Here is an 8815-nt window from a genome sequence, read left to right on the forward strand (position 1 = left end):
GATGCCCTTCAATAGATAAATGGATAAAGAAACTGTGAAATACCTATACACACACACAATGAAATATTACTCAGCCTTAAAAGAGAATAAAATTATGGTATTTGCAAGTAAATGGATGGAGTTGGAGAATATCATGCTAAGCAAACTACGCCAACCCCCCAAAACCAAAGGCCAAATGTTCTCTCTGATAAGTGGATGCTGATCCATAATGAAGAGAGCATGGGAAGGATGGAGGAACTTTGACTGGCAAAGTGAGAAAAGGGAGGGAAGAGGACATGGGGGTAGGAAAGATGATAGAATGAGATGGACATCATTACCCTAGGTATATGTATACTACACATATGGTGTGACTCTACATAATGTACAACCACAGAAATGAAAAGTCGTGCTTCATTTGTGACAATGAACTGGAATGCATTCTGCTGTCATGTATAACTAATTAGAACAAATAAAGAAATCTTAGTGCAATGAATCAGAAAACCCATACGTACAAACTACACTATCTGTAAAATTCATAAGTAACATTTCCATATAGGTACCTTATTTGTAAAATGTATGTAGATATTGTTTTAAAAAAATATATAAATTAATCTAAACACATGGACTGAATTTAGAATAACTTTTTGCTAATAAATATTTAATTAGTGTGATACTAATTAGCTAATTTCATGTAAGACTTTGCCAGTATTTTATTATTAAAAAGGAGTCTTTATCTATGGAATCCTGATAACTACTGCATGAAGCAAAATTTTTCTACTTGGAATCCAACAAGTCATCATAATCTTGAGATATGAAAAACTCTGCTGCCAGGCATAGTGGCACAAGCTGGTAATCCTAGCAGCTCGGGAGGCTGAGACAGGAGGATTGTAAGTTCCAGACCAGCCTCAGAAACTTAGTGAGGCCCTAAGCAACTTAGAGATATTCTGTCTCAAATTTTAAAAATAAAATAAAATAACGTAAAAAGGACTGAAGATGTAGCTCATTGATAAATTACTTTTGGGTTCATCCCTAGTACTAAAGTACGAAAGAAAGAGAGAGAAAGAGAGAGAGAGAGAGAGAGAGAGAGAGAGAGAGAGAGAGAGAAGGAAACTAACTGCTTTCTGAAATTGTTAGTGTGGAAGAATCCTTACAAGAAGAGGTGGCTAGGACATTCAGTTCAAAATCTTCCAGTCCCGGATTTATCTTCTTCTTGAGGAAGGTAAGCAAAGTTTAATTGAATACTTATTAGACAACAATGCCATTAATGAGAAGCACAAAAATGAACAGGGATATGAATCCCATCACTAATATTATATTGAGTTAATGGCCCTGGTTTTTGTTTATGTAATTCCTTTGTCATGTAACTGTCATGCCCTCTTACCCTGGCCATATGGCTTGCTTTTCCCAGTAGGATGTTAGACATGACACATGCATGGCTCTCTTTTGCCCTCTGCTATACTATGAGATGCACATGCCCAGGCTAGTATGCAGGAAGATGAGCAGTGGAGCACAGAAAACCTCCTAGTCATTTCAATCAGTGACCAGCCAAGCCCCAAACATGTGAGCAAGCCCATTTGAAATCAACAGAGCTACCTAACCATCCCAAAGTGGCCACAAAGTGAGACCAGTTTTGATAGGCCAAGTCAAGATTATATTAGCTGACCCCACAGACTCTTGTTCAAAACAAATGTTACACTTAACTGAGCATGGTGAACATGCCTGTATCCCCAGTGACTCAAGAGACTGAGGAAGAAGAATTTCAAGTTTAAGGTCAGCCTGGGCAACTTAGCAAGACCTTAGGACTGGGGATATAGCTCAATTGTAGAATGCTTGCCTAACATGCCAATGATGTGAGTTCAATACCCCAGTACTCCCTACACACATACAGTTACTCTTCTAAATTGTTGATTGTGCAGCACTATTGTGGCATAGACAACTGAAATACCACTTACCAGTTTTGTAATCCTCAGCTATAAAGGGAAGGTAATATGGAACCTACTTCAAGGGTTGGCATGAATCTTGAGATAATATACTTGAAGTTCTTGCCACTGTGTATAGAATATAGCTAGCACTCCAAAAGTGTTCAACAGTATTTGGAAAGCAATAATGTAAGAGTAATATTAGAGAGACGTGGAGAGACAGTATATGTTACTGCTGCCCCCAACATTGTCAGAGGGCATTACTGTTTGGGGATTCAAATGGCATAAGAGAGCTAAGATCAAATTTAAACGTTCATGTTAAACTATGCTGAAGGGTCTAAGAGCAATGTATATAATATTATATATATAATCTCATACATACACACATATGTACATATATATACTCATATATATATGCATATATATATATATATATTATGAAGTAAGATAATCTGTCTTCCATAATATCTTGAGCTATGTCTTCAAAATATCTTTCTGTATGAGGATGTCTCTTAGTGTGCTACCTGCTCCTATTTAGAAGAGGGACTCTTTTCTCAATCACTCATAGCGTCCTCACATCCATTTCAAAATCAAAGACTCCCAAAGAGGTGAACTTACGAGACACAGATCTTCTCTTCCCAAGTGCTGCTCTCCACAAATCAGGGAATAAATGTCATGGCAGAAGAGTAATTCTTTCCATTGTTGATGTACTCACAGACTCACTCCCTTTAGAGAGGACCCTATTACCTTCTCATGATGAAGTGACCTTAACAAAACAACATTGCCAGAACACAATACAATAATAGCACCCAGACCTGTACAAGGTGTTCAGTCAAGCAGAGGGCACTGGGGAGATGAGTCCACTGGCAAAAGATAATTTATCAGTCTTCTATCTGCCATGCCCAGTCCTTGCTCCATACTATCTCTACTGTTCAAATTCCAACTTTTGCTTCAAGCTAATTTTATTTGGATTTCACTTATCTGAATCTTCTCCAATCATCATCCCAGTTTAAACTCCTGTAGGCATTTGTCTATATAATATTCACATGTAAGAGTGGAATAAAACCCAATCTATGCCACCCATCAGTAGTGGAACCTCAGGCAAGTCACATAATCAATCTGAGCCTGTTTCCTCAACTGAAAACAGAGATGATATTAACACTTATCTTAAACAATGAAAAAGAAAGTACTTAATATAGACTGAAATATAGTAGGTATTCAAAAATATTAGTTGCTATCACTATTTTTATTGAGAAATTAATTATTTGGCAGTGTGCGAACATATCACATAGTAGAAAATATTATTTTATTACTTATATATTACTTATTATATAATTTTATATTAAATATATTGAATAGGTACATATATTTATATTTACTTTTCTTCTAAGACTCCTTCATTTTTACTGAGACCCCCTTTTGAAATTAGTTACTTACCCATCTTATCTCCCTAGTGGGATTCTAAGTTCCAAAATAACTTGTTTGCAACTATGAATACAGAGAATTTTGAGGTATTTGCAAATTTAGTGCCATTTGCTCTCTGGTCAGGAAATTGCTAGCCCACCCTGTGAAAGAAATACCTCCCCTGAATGCAAGCCCAGCTGTACAGCTCTGCAGGGCTGGTGGAATCCTGGAGAACTCAAGGTCTCTGTTGCCCTTGGCAACCAGGAAGGATCTAAATGAATGTATCAAATCCCTTGCTTACAAGATGGGCTTAGGTAGGCCAGACAGACAGGCAAAGGGAACGTGCTTAAATAGGTGATGACTCAGAAAACAAGACCTCAAACCCCACACAGCCTGGGTGTCTGTATCCTGGACAGAATTTAGTTTAGGATTTTTTTTCCCCAGTGAGTCATAATTGCCATGATCCTAACACCTGTCACTAGAAAAAGTTAAAACCAATGTAATCATCAGAGCAATTGCCTCGGGAGTACATTCTTTTAGTAATTTGGTTGGAGAAAGTCCAAGAATGAAAGTGATGGATTTCAAATGTGGAGGAACTAGAGTTGCCTTAAGTGCTGAGCTTGCTGAATTTAACCGAGAAGAGAGGATTCATACTATAATTACCGGCATCAGGAAATCAAGTAATTGGAAACTTGTTCAATGATAGATAAAAGCAGCACTGATACCAACCATTGTAGTCTGCCTGAAAATGTGAAAAAAAAATAAATCTGAGATTCTCCAACCAAGGAATTAATGATGAGATTGGCCTGATAATAAAAGAACTGATGGCCTAAAATATAATGGTCAGATATTACACCCACCTTTTAAGATCAAGTCAGTTGAAGAAATGATTCAGCAAAAGAGTCTTTGAATTGTAAGATAGTGTTTATAGTTCACAGCTGGCAGTATTTTTTTTTTTTTACTCTCCATGTCCTTCAAGTTCTATAGTCTACCTGGATAAAACTAAAACCACAGACTACCGCAATCATCTTATACCTGGACCAACTTTGTAGTTTCTGAAGCTAATGATCCATTTTCTTTGAGAGAACATATAGTTATTTTCTAAGAATTATAAAATTTATTTTTTATATTAAACTTATTGATTTTATCATTATCTCAAAAACAGAAGTGAATGTCCTTCTCCCAAATACCAATGTCTTTCCTAAAGTCCTATTAGGTCTTTGGAGAGGCAATAAAGTGATAACCCATGTAAAACACCTAGCACACCATAATAAAAACCTAACAAATGCTAGCCATTGTTATTATATATGTATATATTTTATATGCAGTTATTATGCTAGCTTTGTTATAGCTGATGTTTGCATAAAAATAAGTATACCAAAAAATTATTACATTATTTTTACAAAATACAACTAACCCCCAGATGACCTTCAAACCAGAATATTGCTTAGTACATAATAACTACTCAAAACAGAGGTGTTAGATAAATAATAAATAAATAAAATTTATTTATTAGCTAAACAGTATGCACTAAAAAAGCTACAAGTTTCAATCAGAGCAAAAGTTAAAATAGATATGGCAGGATATATTAGAGCAAACAAGAGAATTCTATAAATCTGGTAGTTTCTTTGAGGTATTTTACAAAGGACAAAATAAGATGAACAATGAAGGAAAGGAAAGTTACCTAGACTTTCCTACTCCCAATGTGTGCAAACCATGGCTCCCTGACCAAATCTAATCCACCTCCTATTTTTGTAAATAATGTTTTATTGGAACATAGCCATGCTCATTCATTCATGTATTTTCTCTGGCTGTTTTCATGCTGCAACAGCAGAATTAAAGAATGGCCATACGTGCTAGAAAGTCTAAAGCAGTCACTGATTGTTATAGAAAAACAGACCATTATCTTATGAAAACAAAAGGCTGCACAAGAAGACATTATCATAACAGATTACTTGGATCTCTTATGTATCAAGTTAGCAACATTTACATTCTTATAGTCTACCCACTATTCCAGTTTTAAATTTTAGGAACCAACTGGCTATAATGGTGCATGCCTGTAATTCCAGCTACTCATGAGGCTGAGGTTTGGAGAATCAAAAGTCTGAGGGCAGTCCTGTGAAATGTAGAGAGACCCTGTCGCAAAATAAAATAAAAAGGGATGGAGATGTAACTCAGTGGTACAGCACTTGGTAGCATGTTCAAGACCCTAGATTCAGTCCTCAATAGTGCAAAATAATAATAATAATAATAATAATAATAACAACAACAACCAATGGTAGTTAAAACACAGAGTTCTTACTAATAATTATAGAAAATAATGTAAGTACAAATGCTATCAGCCATAAGAGCATAAAAATACAGATCTCAAAAGTTGAAATGTGAAGTGAGTGAAGAGAACCAATGAGAAGATATCTTATCTTCATCTCATGAAATTGTAGTCAGTTGTAGTTCTCAATAAACACTAGAACTGCTATCAATTGAATGACTAAAACATTTTAAAAAAATAAAATATTTATATTAAGAAAAGATAAAGAAACCAAGGCAATATTGCTGAATTAAATCTTTAATAAAACAGGATAGCAGTAGTATTTCCAAAAATATATAAATCAAATATCAAATTTAGCAATTAAAACAAATTATTTAGCCAGGTGTGGTGTAAACCCAGCAACTAGGGAGGCGGAGGTCAAAGGATCTCAAGTTCCAGAGCAGACTGGGTATCTTAGCAAGATCCTGTCTGAAAATAAAACTTTAAAAGGAGATGGGATGTAGCTCAGTGGTAGAGCACTTGCATAGCAGGAAGGAAGGATGGAAGGAAGGGAAGGAGGGAGGGAGGGAGGGATGGAGGGAGGAAGGAAGGACTCCCAAATGCATATGTGGAACTTAAGACTCAAGGTCATGATATTAAGAGACGAAATCCATAGGGGTAATTAAGCCATGAGGGAGGAACACGCATGACCTAATTAATTTTTCTGGCTTGGTTTAGTCTAACACTTAAACATACTTTCTGCTTGGAAGGTAAGCCCCATATCTCATTGTAGAATCTGGAGTTAGGGAAAAGATTCTCTTCCTCAGCTCCCAGGTCAAGGGGACACAAGCATGAGGGGACCCTAAGCCAGGACAATTGGAGGCTTCTTTCTTGGACTTTGAATATAGTGAGAATGACACAACGACAGAGGCAGTGCCTCAAAGGCAGGAGGCCCAGAGCTGTAGCCCAGTGATGGTCAAGGCACTGGCCATATCCCAACCAGCTGATCCTGGGACATGTTCTTAATTGTGTGCCCTGATGTGTGGGCTCTCTTAGTTTATTTCACTTCTGAACCTAGCAAACTTTCCCTTCTATTCTGTGACTTACCCAGTATATTTTCAGTGAATTCTTTTCTTGGTTAATATAGATTCAGTTTGTTACACGTAACCAAGACTTGTAACAGACAGAACATTAGGACTAGGGTTTTTTAATCTTAGTATAGTACTATAGTAGCCACTCTTCTTTATGCTATAGAACTAGCCATTTTTGAAGAGTGATAAAAGAGGAAGAATTTAAATAAATTTAATACGGCAGGATTTTATTGGCTTCTAAGCATCAGAGAGATGGGCAAGGGCACAGATGGCTACCTAAATATGAGGTTCTAAAAATAATGAAGGGGTTCCTCAAACAAGGAATCAAATGGCACAAAATTCAGACCCTGCCTACATTATTATTTCATGTTAGCAGTACTATTTGTCAAGAAACTCAAAGCCTGTCCCTGAGCTCTTACACCCTGAACTGGTGAGCCCAGTTGGCACGGATAAGGACTAGAAGTTAATACAAAACCTCTTTAAATATATGAAATTTAAAAAAGGAACTGAAAAGAATAGATAAAATCATAACTTTATTCAGTTATTTTAATAACTCTCTTTCTCATTAATTGCTAAAACAAGTAAACAGAAAATCAATAAGGGAGTAGAAAAACACTGTGAACCAATTTTGCTTGATTAACAGTGATAGAACATTCCACTCAACAATAGCAGAACACACATTCTTTTCAAGTATACATAGAATAGTGTGCAAGATAGACTATATTTTGTCCTCAAAGATGTCTCAATAAGTTTTAAACATTCAAATTATATAAATTATGTTCTCTAAATAAGTATAATTTATTTATAAGTTCATAACAGATATCTTAAAAATTAAACAATGCAATTCTAAATAAATAGGGTCCAAAGAAGAAATCACAAGTAAACTCAGAAAAAAATTTCAAGTGAATGGAAATAAAACAAAACATATCACAAATTGTACTATTTTGCTAAAGCAGTAGTTAAAAGAAAATTTATAGCATAAAATATCTTATAACTCATTAAGAAGAAATAATAAAGCTGGGAGTATATCTCTGTGGTAGAGTGCTTGCCTAGTATGAATGAAGCCTGGGTTCAGTTATCAGCACTGCTAAAGAGGAGGGAGAAGAAAAGTATGAGGAAGGGGAGAAATACATAAGAGTGCAGGAGAAGGAGGAGGAGGAGAAAACGAGAAAAAGAGGAGAAGGAAGGAATGCTGAAGGGTTAACAAGAATGTAGAGCAACTAGAACTCAGATAAATTTGTGTTTCTTATAAAGTTTAGCATGCATTTACTATATGACCCAACTTATGCTCATTCTTAGCAGTTTTATTCTTTTTTTAAAATTTTTTTTAGTTGTAGATGAACACGATACTTTTATTCTGTTTATCTATTTTTTTATGTGGTACTGAGGATCGAACCCTGTGCCTCACACAGGTTAGGCGAGCGCTCTACCACTGAGCCACAACCCCAGCCCCAACAGTTTTATTTATTTTTTTAATTTATACATAAATTTCATCTTTTATTTCAGCAGAGGTTCAAAAGTTTTAGGAGACTAATGTTTATAAAGGAAATAGAAAGAATCTCTTACTGGCAAGTGTTCTATTAAAATAGGTATTCTTAATAGCCAAAAAGAGAAAGAAAAAATATTCATCAATAGGTAAATGAAATTATCATATTGTGATGTACTTATGCACTATGATACTACTTGATGATAAAAAGACACAAACCACTGATAAATACACAGCATGGATGAATCTCTAAAGCACTATGCTAAGTAACTGAAGCTGGACTAAAATTAATAAGTACATATATACTGTATCATCCCATTTATATAAATTCTAGAAAAGGTGGAGCTATATTGGGGCTAGGGTTGTGGCTCAGTGGCAAAGCGCTGGCCTCGCACATGTGAGGTACTGGGTTTAAGCCTCAGCACCACATAAAAATGAATAAACAAAATAAAGATACTTTAAAAAGAAAGAAAAGGTAGAGCTATAAAAGGCAAATCAGTAGTCAACAGGGAAATCAAGGGATAGGAGTGAGTGTGTAAATATTTGTCAAATCTCATCATATTTTAGACTTTATCCCAATTCTAGAAATCTTTTCTGTGGGAAAAATATTTTCTGAGGGAGAAATCTTTGATACGTGGAAACATTTAATCGCATTAGTATTTATTGCATTTTAATTAAATAATGGGGA

This window comes from Callospermophilus lateralis, chromosome 5 (assembly GCF_048772815.1).
Source record: "Callospermophilus lateralis isolate mCalLat2 chromosome 5, mCalLat2.hap1, whole genome shotgun sequence".
NCBI lineage: Eukaryota > Metazoa > Chordata > Mammalia > Rodentia > Sciuridae > Callospermophilus > Callospermophilus lateralis.